Source organism: Procambarus clarkii, chromosome 36, assembly GCF_040958095.1.
Source record: "Procambarus clarkii isolate CNS0578487 chromosome 36, FALCON_Pclarkii_2.0, whole genome shotgun sequence".
NCBI lineage: Eukaryota > Metazoa > Arthropoda > Malacostraca > Decapoda > Cambaridae > Procambarus > Procambarus clarkii.
Window position 1 is genome coordinate 932251 of NC_091185.1, and position 17340 is coordinate 949590.

Genomic DNA, 17340 nt, shown 5'->3' on the forward strand with positions numbered 1-17340 from the left:
ATAATATTGAATTTTAAGCAAGTTTTCTTGCATTTTCTTCCGTACTAAAAATCATCGTATTTAGTAATATTTTGACGTTTATCATCTCCCTTTTCCTTTATGTGATATAAACAAAATAACATCGAATTAGGCAATATTTTGCAGTTTTTCCACGTTTTTTGAGTTTCCAGTTTATTGGTATTAATTCAATAAATATACGATAAAAATGATACAAACACAAAATTGATTATATAATAACCTTAAATACTTCATTTTCAATCATCTATTTGTTTCTCGTTGAAATACTGAGTAAGATATTGAAAAGGGGAGAAGTTCGGATTTTATTGCATATATCGACGATTCAGCCGAAATAGAGCGGTTTTACGTGTACATCTTCCATAGGTAATATAAACGAAAAATCAGGAACATTTTAATTAATTCTAATGAAAACACATTGATTTTTATCATTTGTATTGGAAACAACATTGTCATATGTCTTTTCTTGGATCTAAATAATACGAAACCTGGCTGTATGATTCGACGTTAAAATCTTGAAATTTGGAATAATATTGACTTTTTTCACGTTTTTCATGTAGTTTAATATATTATTTTTTACCAATATTTCGATACTATTTCATGTAGTATCACGATATGTGATTTGGCCTTCATATCTCAGATTTTCGCATAATATTGCATTTTAAGCAAGTTTTCTTGCATTTTGTTTCGTACTAAACATCACCGAATTTAGCAATATTTAGACGTTCATCATCCCCCTTTTCCTTTATGTGATTTAAACAAAATATCATCGAATTAGGCAATGTTTTGCTGTTTTTCCACGTTTTTGTGAATTTCCAGTTTATTGGTATTAATTCATTAAATATACGATACAAATCATACAAACACAAAATTGATTAGATAATAACCTAAAATACTCCATTCTCAATCATCTATTTGTTTCTCGTTGAAATACTGAGCAAGATATTGAAAAGGGGAGAAGTATGGTTTTTATTGCATATATCGACGTTTCAGCCGGAATAAAGCGGTTTTACGTGTACATCTTCCATCGGTAATATAAACGAAAAATCAGGAACAATCAGGAACGTTCATTCTAATGAAAACACATTGATTTTTATCATTTGTATTGGAAACAACATTGTCATGTCTTTTCTTTGATCTAAATAATACGAAACCTCGCTTTATGATTCGAAGTTAAAATCCTTAAATTTGGTTTAATAGTGACTTTTTTCACGTTTTTTATGTAGTTTGATATTACGTAAATATATTCATTTTTACCAATATTTCGATACTATTTCATGTAGTATCACGATATGTGATTTGGCCTTCAAATCTCAGAATTTTGCATAATATTGAATTTTAAGCAAGTTTTCTTGCATTTTCTTCCGTACTAAAAATCATCGTATTTAGTAATATTTTGACGTTTATCATCTCCCTTTTCCTTTATGTGATATAAACAAAATAACATCGAATTAGGCAATATTTTGCTGTTTTTCTACGTTTTTTGAGTTTCCAGTTTATTGGTATTAATTCATTAAATATTCGATACAAATCATACAAACACAAAATTGATTAGATAATAACCTAAAATACCTCATTCTCAATCATCTATTTGTTTCTCGTTGAAATACTGAGCAAGATATTGAAAAGGGGAGAAGTATGGTTTTTATTGCATATATCGACGATTCAGCCGAAATAGAGCGGTTTTACGTGTACATCTTCCATAGGTAATATAAACGAAAAATCAGGAACATTTTAGTTCATTCTAATGGAAACACATTGATTTTTATCATTTGTATTGGAAACAACATTGTCATATGTCTTTTCTTTGATCTAAATAATACGAAACCTCGCTTTATGATTCGAAGTTAAAATCCTTAAATTTGATTTAATAGTGACTTTTTCACGTTTTTCATGTAGTTTGATATTACGTAAATATATTCATTTTTACCAATATTTCGATACTATTTCATGTAGTATCACGATATGTGATTTGGCCTTCAAATCTCAGAATTTTGCATAATATTGAATTTTAAGCAAGTTTTCTTGCATTTTCTTCCGTACTAAAAATCATCGTATTTAGTAATATTTTGACGTTTATCATCTCCCTTTTCCTTTATGTGATATAAACAAAATAACATCGAATTAGGCAATATTTTGCAGTTTTTCCACGTTTTTTGAGTTTCCAGTTTATTGGTATTAATTCAATAAATATACGATAAAAATGATACAAACACAAAATTGATTATATAATAACCTTAAATACTTCATTTTCAATCATCTATTTGTTTCTCGTTGAAATACTGAGTAAGATATTGAAAAGGGGAGAAGTTCGGTTTTTAGTGCATATATCGACGTTTCAGCCGGATTAGAGCGGTTTTATATGTACATCTTCCATCGGTAATATAAACGAAAAATCAGGAACATTTTAGTTAATTCTAATGAAAACACATTGATTTTTATAATTTGTATTGGAAACAACATTGTCATATGTTTTATCTTGGATCTAAATAATACGACACCTGGCTTTATAATTCGACGTTAAAATTTGGAATAATATTGACTTTCTTTACGTTTTTCATGTAGTTTGATATTACGTAAATATATTCATTATTACCAATATTTCGATACTATTTCATGTAGTATCACGATATGTGATTTGGCCTTCATATCTTAGATTTTCGCATAATATTGCATTTTAAGCAAGTTTTCTTGCATTTTGTTTCGTACTAAATATCACCGAATTTAGCAATATTTTGACGTTTATAATCCCCCTTTTCCTTTATGTGATTTAAACAAAATATCATCGAATTAGGCAATGTTTTGCTGTTTTTCCACGTTTTTGTGAATTTCCAGTTTTTTGTTATTAATTCATTAAATATACGATAAAAATGATACAAACACATAATTGATTAGATAATAACCTAAATACTTCATTTTCAATCATCTATTTGTTTCTCGTTGAAATACTGAGTAAGATATTGAAAAGGGGAGATGTTCGGTTTTTATTGCATTTATCGACATTTCAGCCGGAATAGAGCGGTTTTACGTGTATATCTTCCGTACACGTAAAACGGAATTATATTCCGTAATATAAACGGAAAATCAAAAACATTTTAGTTAATTCTAATGAAAACACATTGATTTTTATCATTTTTATTGGAAACAACATTGCTATTTGTCATTTCTTAGATCTAAATAATACGCAACCTCGCTTTATGATTCAAAGATAAAATCCACAAATTTGGTATAATAGTGACTTTTTCACGTTTTTCATGTAGTTTGATATTGCGTAAATATATTCATTTTTACCAATATTTCCATACTTTTTCATGTAGTATCATGATATGTGATTTGGCCTTCATATCTCAGAATTTCGCATAATATTGCATTTTAAGCAAGTTTTCTTGCATTTTGTTTCGTACTAAACATCATCGAATTTAGTAATATTTTGACGTTTATCATCCCCCTTTTCCTTTATGTGATTTAAACAAAATATCATCGAATTAGGCAATATTTTGCCGTTTTTCCACATTTTTGTGAATTTTCAGTTTATTGGTATTAATTCATTATATAAACAATAAAAATGATACAAACACAAAATTTATTATATAATAACCTTAAATACTTCATTTTCAATCATCTATTTGTTTCTCGTTGAAATACTGGGTAAGATATTGAAAAGGGGAGAAGTTCCGTTTTTATTGCATATATCGACGTTTCAACCGGAATAGAGCGGTTTTACGTGTACATCTTTTTTCGGTAATATAAACGAAACATCAGGAACATTTTAATTAATTCTAATGAAAACACATTGATTTTTATCATTTGTATTGGAAACAACATTGTCATATGTCTTTTCTTGGATCTAAATAATACGAAACCTGGCTGTATGATTCGACGTTAAAATCTTGAAATTTGGAATAATATTGACTTTTTTCACGTTTTTCATGTAGTTTAATATATTATTTTTTACCAATATTTCGATACTATTTCATGTAGTATCACGATATGTGATTTGGCCTTCATATCTCAGATTTTCGCATAATATTGCATTTTAAGCAAGTTTTCTTGCATTTTGTTTCGTACTAAACATCACCGAATTTAGCAATATTTAGACGTTCATCATCCCCCTTTTCCTTTATGTGATTTAAACAAAATATCATCGAATTAGGCAATGTTTTGCTGTTTTTCCACGTTTTTGTGAATTTCCAGTTTATTGGTATTAATTCATTAAATATACGATACAAATCATACAAACACAAAATTGATTAGATAATAACCTAAAATACTCCATTCTCAATCATCTATTTGTTTCTCGTTGAAATACTGAGCAAGATATTGAAAAGGGGAGAAGTATGGTTTTTATTGCATATATCGACGTTTCAGCCGGAATAAAGCGGTTTTACGTGTACATCTTCCATCGGTAATATAAACGAAAAATCAGGAACAATCAGGAACGTTCATTCTAATGAAAACACATTGATTTTTATCATTTGTATTGGAAACAACATTGTCATGTCTTTTCTTTGATCTAAATAATACGAAACCTCGCTTTATGATTCGAAGTTAAAATCCTTAAATTTGGTTTAATAGTGACTTTTTTCACGTTTTTTATGTAGTTTGATATTACGTAAATATATTCATTTTTACCAATATTTCGATACTATTTCATGTAGTATCACGATATGTGATTTGGCCTTCAAATCTCAGAATTTTGCATAATATTGAATTTTAAGCAAGTTTTCTTGCATTTTCTTCCGTACTAAAAATCATCGTATTTAGTAATATTTTGACGTTTATCATCTCCCTTTTCCTTTATGTGATATAAACAAAATAACATCGAATTAGGCAATATTTTGCTGTTTTTCTACGTTTTTTGAGTTTCCAGTTTATTGGTATTAATTCATTAAATATTCGATACAAATCATACAAACACAAAATTGATTAGATAATAACCTAAAATACCTCATTCTCAATCATCTATTTGTTTCTCGTTGAAATACTGAGCAAGATATTGAAAAGGGGAGAAGTATGGTTTTTATTGCATATATCGACGATTCAGCCGAAATAGAGCGGTTTTACGTGTACATCTTCCATAGGTAATATAAACGAAAAATCAGGAACATTTTAGTTCATTCTAATGGAAACACATTGATTTTTATCATTTGTATTGGAAACAACATTGTCATATGTCTTTTCTTTGATCTAAATAATACGAAACCTCGCTTTATGATTCGAAGTTAAAATCCTTAAATTTGATTTAATAGTGACTTTTTCACGTTTTTCATGTAGTTTGATATTACGTAAATATATTCATTTTTACCAATATTTCGATACTATTTCATGTAGTATCACGATATGTGATTTGGCCTTCAAATCTCAGAATTTTGCATAATATTGAATTTTAAGCAAGTTTTCTTGCATTTTCTTCCGTACTAAAAATCATCGTATTTAGTAATATTTTGACGTTTATCATCTCCCTTTTCCTTTATGTGATATAAACAAAATAACATCGAATTAGGCAATATTTTGCAGTTTTTCCACGTTTTTTGAGTTTCCAGTTTATTGGTATTAATTCAATAAATATACGATAAAAATGATACAAACACAAAATTGATTATATAATAACCTTAAATACTTCATTTTCAATCATCTATTTGTTTCTCGTTGAAATACTGAGTAAGATATTGAAAAGGGGAGAAGTTCGGTTTTTAGTGCATATATCGACGTTTCAGCCGGATTAGAGCGGTTTTATATGTACATCTTCCATCGGTAATATAAACGAAAAATCAGGAACATTTTAGTTAATTCTAATGAAAACACATTGATTTTTATAATTTGTATTGGAAACAACATTGTCATATGTTTTATCTTGGATCTAAATAATACGACTCCTGGCTTTATAATTCGACGTTAAAATTTGGAATAATATTGACTTTCTTTACGTTTTTCATGTAGTTTGATATTACGTAAATATATTCATTATTACCAATATTTCGATACTATTTCATGTAGTATCACGATATGTGATTTGGCCTTCATATCTTAGATTTTCGCATAATATTGCATTTTAAGCAAGTTTTCTTGCATTTTGTTTCGTACTAAATATCACCGAATTTAGCAATATTTTGACGTTTATAATCCCCCTTTTCCTTTATGTGATTTAAACAAAATATCATCGAATTAGGCAATGTTTTGCTGTTTTTCCACGTTTTTGTGAATTTCCAGTTTTTTGTTATTAATTCATTAAATATACGATAAAAATGATACAAACACATAATTGATTAGATAATAACCTAAATACTTCATTTTCAATCATCTATTTGTTTCTCGTTGAAATACTGAGTAAGATATTGAAAAGGGGAGATGTTCGGTTTTTATTGCATTTATCGACATTTCAGCCGGAATAGAGCGGTTTTACGTGTATATCTTCCGTACACGTAAAACGGAATTATATTCCGTAATATAAACGGAAAATCAAAAACATTTTAGTTAATTCTAATGAAAACACATTGATTTTTATCATTTTTATTGGAAACAACATTGCTATTTGTCATTTCTTAGATCTAAATAATACGCAACCTCGCTTTATGATTCAAAGATAAAATCCACAAATTTGGTATAATAGTGACTTTTTCACGTTTTTCATGTAGTTTGATATTGCGTAAATATATTCATTTTTACCAATATTTCCATACTTTTTCATGTAGTATCATGATATGTGATTTGGCCTTCATATCTCAGAATTTCGCATAATATTGCATTTTAAGCAAGTTTTCTTGCATTTTGTTTCGTACTAAACATCATCGAATTTAGTAATATTTTGACGTTTATCATTCCCCTTTTCCTTTATGTGATTTAAACAAAATATCATCGAATTAGGCAATATTTTGCCGTTTTTCCACATTTTTGTGAATTTTCAGTTTATTGGTATTAATTCATTATATAAACAATAAAAATGATACAAACACAAAATTTATTATATAATAACCTTAAATACTTCATTTTCAATCATCTATTTGTTTCTCGTTGAAATACTGGGTAAGATATTGAAAAGGGGAGAAGTTCCGTTTTTATTGCATATATCGACGTTTCAACCGGAATAGAGCGGTTTTACGTGTACATCTTTTTTCGGTAATATAAACGAAACATCAGGAACATTTTAATTAATTCTAATGAAAACACATTGATTTTTATCATTTGAATTGGAAAACCATTGTCATATGTCTTTTCTTGGATCTAAATAATACGAAACCTGGCTCTATGATTCGACGTTAAAATCTTGAAATTTGGAATAATATTGACTTTTTTCACGTTTTTCATGTAGTTTAATATATTCTTTTTTACCAATATTTCGATACTATTTCATGTAGTACACGATATGTGATTTGGCCTTCATATCTCAGATTTTCGCATAATATTGCATTTTAAGCACGTTTTCTTGCATTTTGTTTGGTACGAAGCATCACCGAATTTAGCAATATTTTGACGTTTATTATCCCCCTTTTCCTTTATGTGATTTAAACAAAATATCATCGAATTAGGCAATGTTTTGCTGTTTTTCCACGTTTTTGGGAATTTAAAGTTTATTGGTATTAATTCATTAAATATACGATAAAAATGATACAAACACATAATTGATTAGATAATAACCTTAACTACTTCATTTTCAATCATCTATTTGTTTATCGTTGAAATACTGAGTAAGATATTGAAAAGAGGAGAAGTTCGGTTTTTATTGCATATATCGACGTTTCAGCCGGAATTGTGCGGTTTTACGTGTAAAACCTTCCAACGGTAATATAAACGGAAAATCAGGAACATTTTAGTTCATTCTAATGAAAACACATTGATTTTATCATTTGTATTGGAAACAACATTGTCATGTCTTTTCTTTGATCTAAATAATACGAAACCTCGCTTTATGATTCGAAGTTAAAATCCTTAAATTTGGTTTAATAGTGACTTTTTTCACGTTTTTTATGTAGTTTGATATTACGTAAATATATTCATTTTTACCAATATTTCGATACTATTTCATGTAGTATCACGATATGTGATTTGGCCTTCAAATCTCAGAATTTTGCATAATATTGAATTTTAAGCAAGTTTTCTTGCATTTTCTTCCGTACTAAAAATCATCGTATTTAGTAATATTTTGACGTTTATCATCTCCCTTTTCCTTTATGTGATATAAACAAAATAACATCGAATTAGGCAATATTTTGCAGTTTTTCCACGTTTTTTGAGTTTCCAGTTTATTGGTATTAATTCAATAAATATACGATAAAAATGATACAAACACAAAATTGATTATATAATAACCTTAAATACTTCATTTTCAATCATCTATTTGTTTCTCGTTGAAATACTGAGTAAGATATTGAAAAGGGGAGAAGTTCGGATTTTATTGCATATATCGACGATTCAGCCGAAATAGAGCGGTTTTACGTGTACATCTTCCATAGGTAATATAAACGAAAAATCAGGAACATTTTAATTAATTCTAATGAAAACACATTGATTTTTATCATTTGTATTGGAAACAACATTGTCATATGTCTTTTCTTGGATCTAAATAATACGAAACCTGGCTGTATGATTCGACGTTAAAATCTTGAAATTTGGAATAATATTGAATTTTTTCACGTTTTTCATGTAGTTTAATATATTATTTTTTACCAATATTTCGATACTATTTCATGTAGTATCACGATATGTGATTTGGCCTTCATATCTCAGATTTTCGCATAATATTGCATTTTAAGCAAGTTTTCTTGCATTTTGTTTCGTACTAAACATCACCGAATTTAGCAATATTTAGACGTTCATCATCCCCCTTTTCCTTTATGTGATTTAAACAAAATATCATCGAATTAGGCAATGTTTTGCTGTTTTTCCACGTTTTTGTGAATTTCCAGTTTATTGGTATTAATTCATTAAATATACGATACAAATCATACAAACACAAAATTGATTAGATAATAACCTAAAATACTCCATTCTCAATCATCTATTTGTTTCTCGTTGAAATACTGAGCAAGATATTGAAAAGGGGAGAAGTATGGTTTTTATTGCATATATCGACGTTTCAGCCGGAATAAAGCGGTTTTACGTGTACATCTTCCATCGGTAATATAAACGAAAAATCAGGAACAATCAGGAACGTTCATTCTAATGAAAACACATTGATTTTTATCATTTGTATTGGAAACAACATTGTCATGTCTTTTCTTTGATCTAAATAATACGAAACCTCGCTTTATGATTCGAAGTTAAAATCCTTAAATTTGGTTTAATAGTGACTTTTTTCACGTTTTTTATGTAGTTTGATATTACGTAAATATATTCATTTTTACCAATATTTCGATACTATTTCATGTAGTATCACGATATGTGATTTGGCCTTCAAATCTCAGAATTTTGCATAATATTGAATTTTAAGCAAGTTTTCTTGCATTTTCTTCCGTACTAAAAATCATCGTATTTAGTAATATTTTGACGTTTATCATCTCCCTTTTCCTTTATGTGATATAAACAAAATAACATCGAATTAGGCAATATTTTGCTGTTTTTCTACGTTTTTTGAGTTTCCAGTTTATTGGTATTAATTCATTAAATATTCGATACAAATCATACAAACACAAAATTGATTAGATAATAACCTAAAATACTCCATTCTCAATCATCTATTTGTTTCTCGTTGAAATACTGAGCAAGATATTGAAAAGGGGAGAAGTATGGTTTTTATTGCATATATCGACGATTCAGCCGAAATAGAGCGGTTTTACGTGTACATCTTCCATAGGTAATATAAACGAAAAATCAGGAACATTTTAGTTCATTCTAATGAAAACACATTGATTTTTATCATTTGTATTGGAAACAACATTGTCATATGTCTTTTCTTTGATCTAAATAATACGAAACCTCGCTTTATGATTCGAAGTTAAAATCCTTAAATTTGATTTAATAGTGACTTTTTCACGTTTTTCATGTAGTTTGATATTACGTAAATATATTCATTTTTACCAATATTTCGATACTATTTCATGTAGTATCACGATATGTGATTTGGCCTTCAAATCTCAGAATTTTGCATAATATTGAATTTTAAGCAAGATTTCTTGCATTTTCTTCCGTACTAAAAATCATCGTAATTAGTAGTATTTTGACGTTTATCATCTCCCTTTTCCTTTATGTGATATAAACAAAATAACATCGAATTAGGCAATATTTTGCAGTTTTTCCACGTTTTTTGAGTTTCCAGTTTATTGGTATTAATTCAATAAATATACGATAAAAATGATACAAACACAAAATTGATTATATAATAACCTTAAATACTTCATTTTCAATCATCTATTTGTTTCTCGTTGAAATACTGAGTAAGATATTGAAAAGGGGAGAAGTTCGGTTTTTAGTGCATATATCGACGTTTCAGCCGGATTAGAGCGGTTTTATATGTACATCTTCCATCGGTAATATAAACGAAAAATCAGGAACATTTTAGTTAATTCTAATGAAAACACATTGATTTTTATAATTTGTATTGGAAACAACATTGTCATATGTTTTATCTTGGATCTAAATAATACGACACCTGGCTTTATAATTCGACGTTAAAATTTGGAATAATATTGACTTTCTTTACGTTTTTCATGTAGTTTGATATTACGTAAATATATTCATTATTACCAATATTACGATACTATTTCATGTAGTATCACGATATGTGATTTGGCCTTCATATCTCAGATTTTCGCATAATATTGCATTTTAAGCAAGTTTTCTTGCATTTTGTTTCGTACTAAACATCACCGAATTTAGCAATATTTTGACGTTTATAATCCCCCTTTTCCTTTATGTGATTTAAACAAAATATCATCGAATTAGGCAATGTTTTGCTGTTTTTCCACGTTTTTGTGAATTTCCAGTTTTTTGTTATTAATTCATTAAATATACGATAAAAATGATACAAACACATAATTGATTAGATAATAACCTAAATACTTCATTTTCAATCATCTATTTGTTTCTCGTTGAAATACTGAGTAAGATATTGAAAAGGGGAGATGTTCGGTTTTTATTGCATTTATCGACATTTCAGCCGGAATAGAGCGGTTTTACGTGTATATCTTCCGTACACGTAAAACGGAATTATATTCCGTAATATAAACGGAAAATCAAAAACATTTTAGTTAATTCTAATGAAAACACATTGATTTTTATCATTTTTATTGGAAACAACATTGCTATTTGTCATTTCTTAGATCTAAATAATACGCAACCTCGCTTTATGATTCAAAGATAAAATCCACAAATTTGGTATAATAGTGACTTTTTCACGTTTTTCATGTAGTTTGATATTGCGTAAATATATTCATTTTTACCAATATTTCCATACTTTTTCATGTAGTATCATGATATGTGATTTGGCCTTCATATCTCAGAATTTCGCATAATATTGCATTTTAAGCAAGTTTTCTTGCATTTTGTTTCGTACTAAACATCATCGAATTTAGTAATATTTTGACGTTTATCATCCCCCTTTTCCTTTATGTGATTTAAACAAAATATCATCGAATTAGGCAATATTTTGCCGTTTTTCCACATTTTTGTGAATTTTCAGTTTATTGGTATTAATTCATTATATAAACAATAAAAATGATACAAACACAAAATTTATTATATAATAACCTTAAATACTTCATTTTCAATCATCTATTTGTTTCTCGTTGAAATACTGGGTAAGATATTGAAAAGGGGAGAAGTTCCGTTTTTATTGCATATATCGACGTTTCAACCGGAATAGAGCGGTTTTACGTGTACATCTTTTTTCGGTAATATAAACGAAACATCAGGAACATTTTAATTAATTCTAATGAAAACACATTGATTTTTATCATTTGAATTGGAAAAAACATTGTCATATGTCTTTTCTTGGATCTAAATAATACGAAACCTGGCTCTATGATTCGACGTTAAAATCTTGAAATTTGGAATAATATTGACTTTTTTCACGTTTTTCATGTAGTTTAATATATTCTTTTTTACCAATATTTCGATACTATTTCATGTAGTACACGATATGTGATTTGGCCTTCATATCTCAGATTTTCGCATAATATTGCATTTTAAGCACGTTTTCTTGCATTTTGTTTGGTACGAAACATCACCGAATTTAGCAATATTTTGACGTTTATTATCCCCCTTTTCCTTTATGTGATTTAAACAAAATATCATCGAATTAGGCAATGTTTTGCTGTTTTTCCACGTTTTTGGGAATTTAAAGTTTATTGGTATTAATTCATTAAATATACGATAAAAATGATACAAACACATAATTGATTAGATAATAACCTTAACTACTTCATTTTCAATCATCTATTTGTTTATCGTTGAAATACTGAGTAAGATATTGAAAAGAGGAGAAGTTCGGTTTTTATTGCATATATCGACGTTTCAGCCGGAATTGTGCGGTTTTACGTGTAAAACCTTCCAACGGTAATATAAACGGAAAATCAGGAACATTTTAGTTCATTCTAATGAAAACACATTGATTTTATCATTTGTATTGGAAACAACATTGTCATGTCTTTTCTTTGATCTAAATAATACGAAACCTCGCTTTATGATTCGAAGTTAAAATCCTTAAATTTGGTTTAATAGTGACTTTTTTCACGTTTTTTATGTAGTTTGATATTACGTAAATATATTCATTTTTACCAATATTTCGATACTATTTCATGTAGTATCACGATATGTGATTTGGCCTTCAAATCTCAGAATTTTGCATAATATTGAATTTTAAGCAAGTTTTCTTGCATTTTCTTCCGTACTAAAAATCATCGTATTTAGTAATATTTTGACGTTTATCATCTCCCTATTCCTTTATGTGATATAAACAAAATAACATCGAATTAGGCAATATTTTGCAGTTTTTCCACGTTTTTTGAGTTTCCAGTTTATTGGTATTAATTCAATAAATATACGATAAAAATGATACAAACACAAAATTGATTATATAATAACCTTAAATACTTCATTTTCAATCATCTATTTGTTTCTCGTTGAAATACTGAGTAAGATATTGAAAAGGGGAGAAGTTCGGATTTTATTGCATATATCGACGATTCAGCCGAAATAGAGCGGTTTTACGTGTACATCTTCCATAGGTAATATAAACGAAAAATCAGGAACATTTTAATTAATTCTAATGAAAACACATTGATTTTTATCATTTGTATTGGAAACAACATTGTCATATGTCTTTTCTTGGATCTAAATAATACGAAACCTGGCTGTATGATTCGACGTTAAAATCTTGAAATTTGGAATAATATTGAATTTTTTCACGTTTTTCATGTAGTTTAATATATTATTTTTTACCAATATTTCGATACTATTTCATGTAGTATCACGATATGTGATTTGGCCTTCATATCTCAGATTTTCGCATAATATTGCATTTTAAGCAAGTTTTCTTGCATTTTGTTTCGTACTAAACATCACCGAATTTAGCAATATTTAGACGTTCATCATCCCCCTTTTCCTTTATGTGATTTAAACAAAATATCATCGAATTAGGCAATGTTTTGCTGTTTTTCCACGTTTTTGTGAATTTCCAGTTTATTGGTATTAATTCATTAAATATACGATACAAATCATACAAACACAAAATTGATTAGATAATAACCTAAAATACTCCATTCTCAATCATCTATTTGTTTCTCGTTGAAATACTGAGCAAGATATTGAAAAGGGGAGAAGTATGGTTTTTATTGCATATATCGACGTTTCAGCCGGAATAAAGCGGTTTTACGTGTACATCTTCCATCGGTAATATAAACGAAAAATCAGGAACAATCAGGAACGTTCATTCTAATGAAAACACATTGATTTTTATCATTTGTATTGGAAACAACATTGTCATGTCTTTTCTTTGATCTAAATAATACGAAACCTCGCTTTATGATTCGAAGTTAAAATCCTTAAATTTGGTTTAATAGTGACTTTTTTCACGTTTTTTATGTAGTTTGATATTACGTAAATATATTCATTTTTACCAATATTTCGATACTATTTCATGTAGTATCACGATATGTGATTTGGCCTTCAAATCTCAGAATTTTGCATAATATTGAATTTTAAGCAAGTTTTCTTGCATTTTCTTCCGTACTAAAAATCATCGTATTTAGTAATATTTTGACGTTTATCATCTCCCTTTTCCTTTATGTGATATAAACAAAATAACATCGAATTAGGCAATATTTTGCTGTTTTTCTACGTTTTTTGAGTTTCCAGTTTATTGGTATTAATTCATTAAATATTCGATACAAATCATACAAACACAAAATTGATTAGATAATAACCTAAAATACTCCATTCTCAATCATCTATTTGTTTCTCGTTGAAATACTGAGCAAGATATTGAAAAGGGGAGAAGTATGGTTTTTATTGCATATATCGACGATTCAGCCGAAATAGAGCGGTTTTACGTGTACATCTTCCATAGGTAATATAAACGAAAAATCAGGAACATTTTAGTTCATTCTAATGAAAACACATTGATTTTTATCATTTGTATTGGAAACAACATTGTCATATGTCTTTTCTTTGATCTAAATAATACGAAACCTCGCTTTATGATTCGAAGTTAAAATCCTTAAATTTGATTTAATAGTGACTTTTTCACGTTTTTCATGTAGTTTGATATTACGTAAATATATTCATTTTTACCAATATTTCGATACTATTTCATGTAGTATCACGATATGTGATTTGGCCTTCAAATCTCAGAATTTTGCATAATATTGAATTTTAAGCAAGATTTCTTGCATTTTCTTCCGTACTAAAAATCATCGTAATTAGTAGTATTTTGACGTTTATCATCTCCCTTTTCCTTTATGTGATATAAACAAAATAACATCGAATTAGGCAATATTTTGCAGTTTTTCCACGTTTTTTGAGTTTCCAGTTTATTGGTATTAATTCAATAAATATACGATAAAAATGATACAAACACAAAATTGATTATATAATAACCTTAAATACTTCATTTTCAATCATCAATTTGTTTCTCGTTGAAATACTGAGTAAGATATTGAAAAGGGGAGAAGTTCGGTTTTTAGTGCATATATCGACGTTTCAGCCGGATTAGAGCGGTTTTATATGTACATCTTCCATCGGTAATATAAACGAAAAATCAGGAACATTTTAGTTAATTCTAATGAAAACACATTGATTTTTATAATTTGTATTGGAAACAACATTGTCATATGTTTTATCTTGGATCTAAATAATACGACACCTGGCTTTATAATTCGACGTTAAAATTTGGAATAATATTGACTTTCTTTACGTTTTTCATGTAGTTTGATATTACGTAAATATATTCATTATTACCAATATTTCGATACTATTTCATGTAGTATCACGATATGTGATTTGGCCTTCATATCTCAGATTTTCGCATAATATTGCATTTTAAGCAAGTTTTCTTGCATTTTGTTTCGTACTAAACATCACCGAATTTAGCAATATTTTGACGTTTATAATCCCCCTTTTCCTTTATGTGATTTAAACAAAATATCATCGAATTAGGCAATGTTTTGCTGTTTTTCCACGTTTTTGTGAATTTCCAGTTTTTTGTTATTAATTCATTAAATATACGATAAAAATGATACAAACACATAATTGATTAGATAATAACCTAAATACTTCATTTTCAATCATCTATTTGTTTCTCGTTGAAATACTGAGTAAGATATTGAAAAGGGGAGATGTTCGGTTTTTATTGCATTTATCGACATTTCAGCCGGAATAGAGCGGTTTTACGTGTATATCTTCCGTACACGTAAAACGGAATTATATTCCGTAATATAAACGGAAAATCAAAAACATTTTAGTTAATTCTAATGAAAACACATTGATTTTTATCATTTTTATTGGAAACAACATTGCTATTTGTCATTTCTTAGATCTAAATAATACGCAACCTCGCTTTATGATTCAAAGATAAAATCCACAAATTTGGTATAATAGTGACTTTTTCACGTTTTTCATGTAGTTTGATATTGCGTAAATATATTCATTTTTACCAATATTTCCATACTTTTTCATGTAGTATCATGATATGTGATTTGGCCTTCATATCTCAGAATTTCGCATAATATTGCATTTTAAGCAAGTTTTCTTGCATTTTGTTTCGTACTAAACATCATCGAATTTAGTAATATTTTGACGTTTATCATCCCCCTTTTCCTTTATGTGATTTAAACAAAATATCATCGAATTAGGCAATATTTTGCCGTTTTTCCACATTTTTGTGAATTTTCAGTTTATTGGTATTAATTCATTATATAAACAATAAAAATGATACAAACACAAAATTTATTATATAATAACCTTAAATACTTCATTTTCAATCATCTATTTGTTTCTCGTTGAAATACTGGGTAAGATATTGAAAAGGGGAGAAGTTCCGTTTTTATTGCATATATCGACGTTTCAACCGGAATAGAGCGGTTTTACGTGTACATCTTTTTTCGGTAATATAAACGAAACATCAGGAACATTTTAATTAATTCTAATGAAAACACATTGATTTTTATCATTTGAATTGGAAAAAACATTGTCATATGTCTTTTCTTGGATCTAAATAATACGAAACCTGGCTCTATGATTCGACGTTAAAATCTTGAAATTTGGAATAATATTGACTTTTTTCACGTTTTTCATGTAGTTTAATATATTCTTTTTTACCAATATTTCGATACTATTTCATGTAGTACACGATATGTGATTTGGCCTTCATATCTCAGATTTTCGCATAATATTGCATTTTAAGCACGTTTTCTTGCATTTTGTTTGGTACGAAACATCACCGAATTTAGCAATATTTTGACGTTTATTATCCCCCTTTTCCTTTATGTGATTTAAACAAAATATCATCGAATTAGGCAATGTTTTGCTGTTTTTCCACGTTTTTGGGAATTTAAAGTTTATTGGTATTAATTCATTAAATATACGATAAAAATGATACAAACACATAATTGATTAGATAATAACCTTAACTACTTCATTTTCAATCATCTATTTGTTTATCGTTGAAATACTGAGTAAGATATTGAAAAGAGGAGAAGTTCGGTTTTTATTGCATATATCGACGTTTCAGCCGGAATTGTGCGGTTTTACGTGTAAAACCTTCCAACGGTAATATAAACGGAAAATCAGGAACATTTTAGTTCATTCTAATGAAAACACATTGATTTTATCATTTGTATTGGAAACAACACTGTCATGTCTTTTCTTTGATCTAAATAATACGAAACCTCGCTT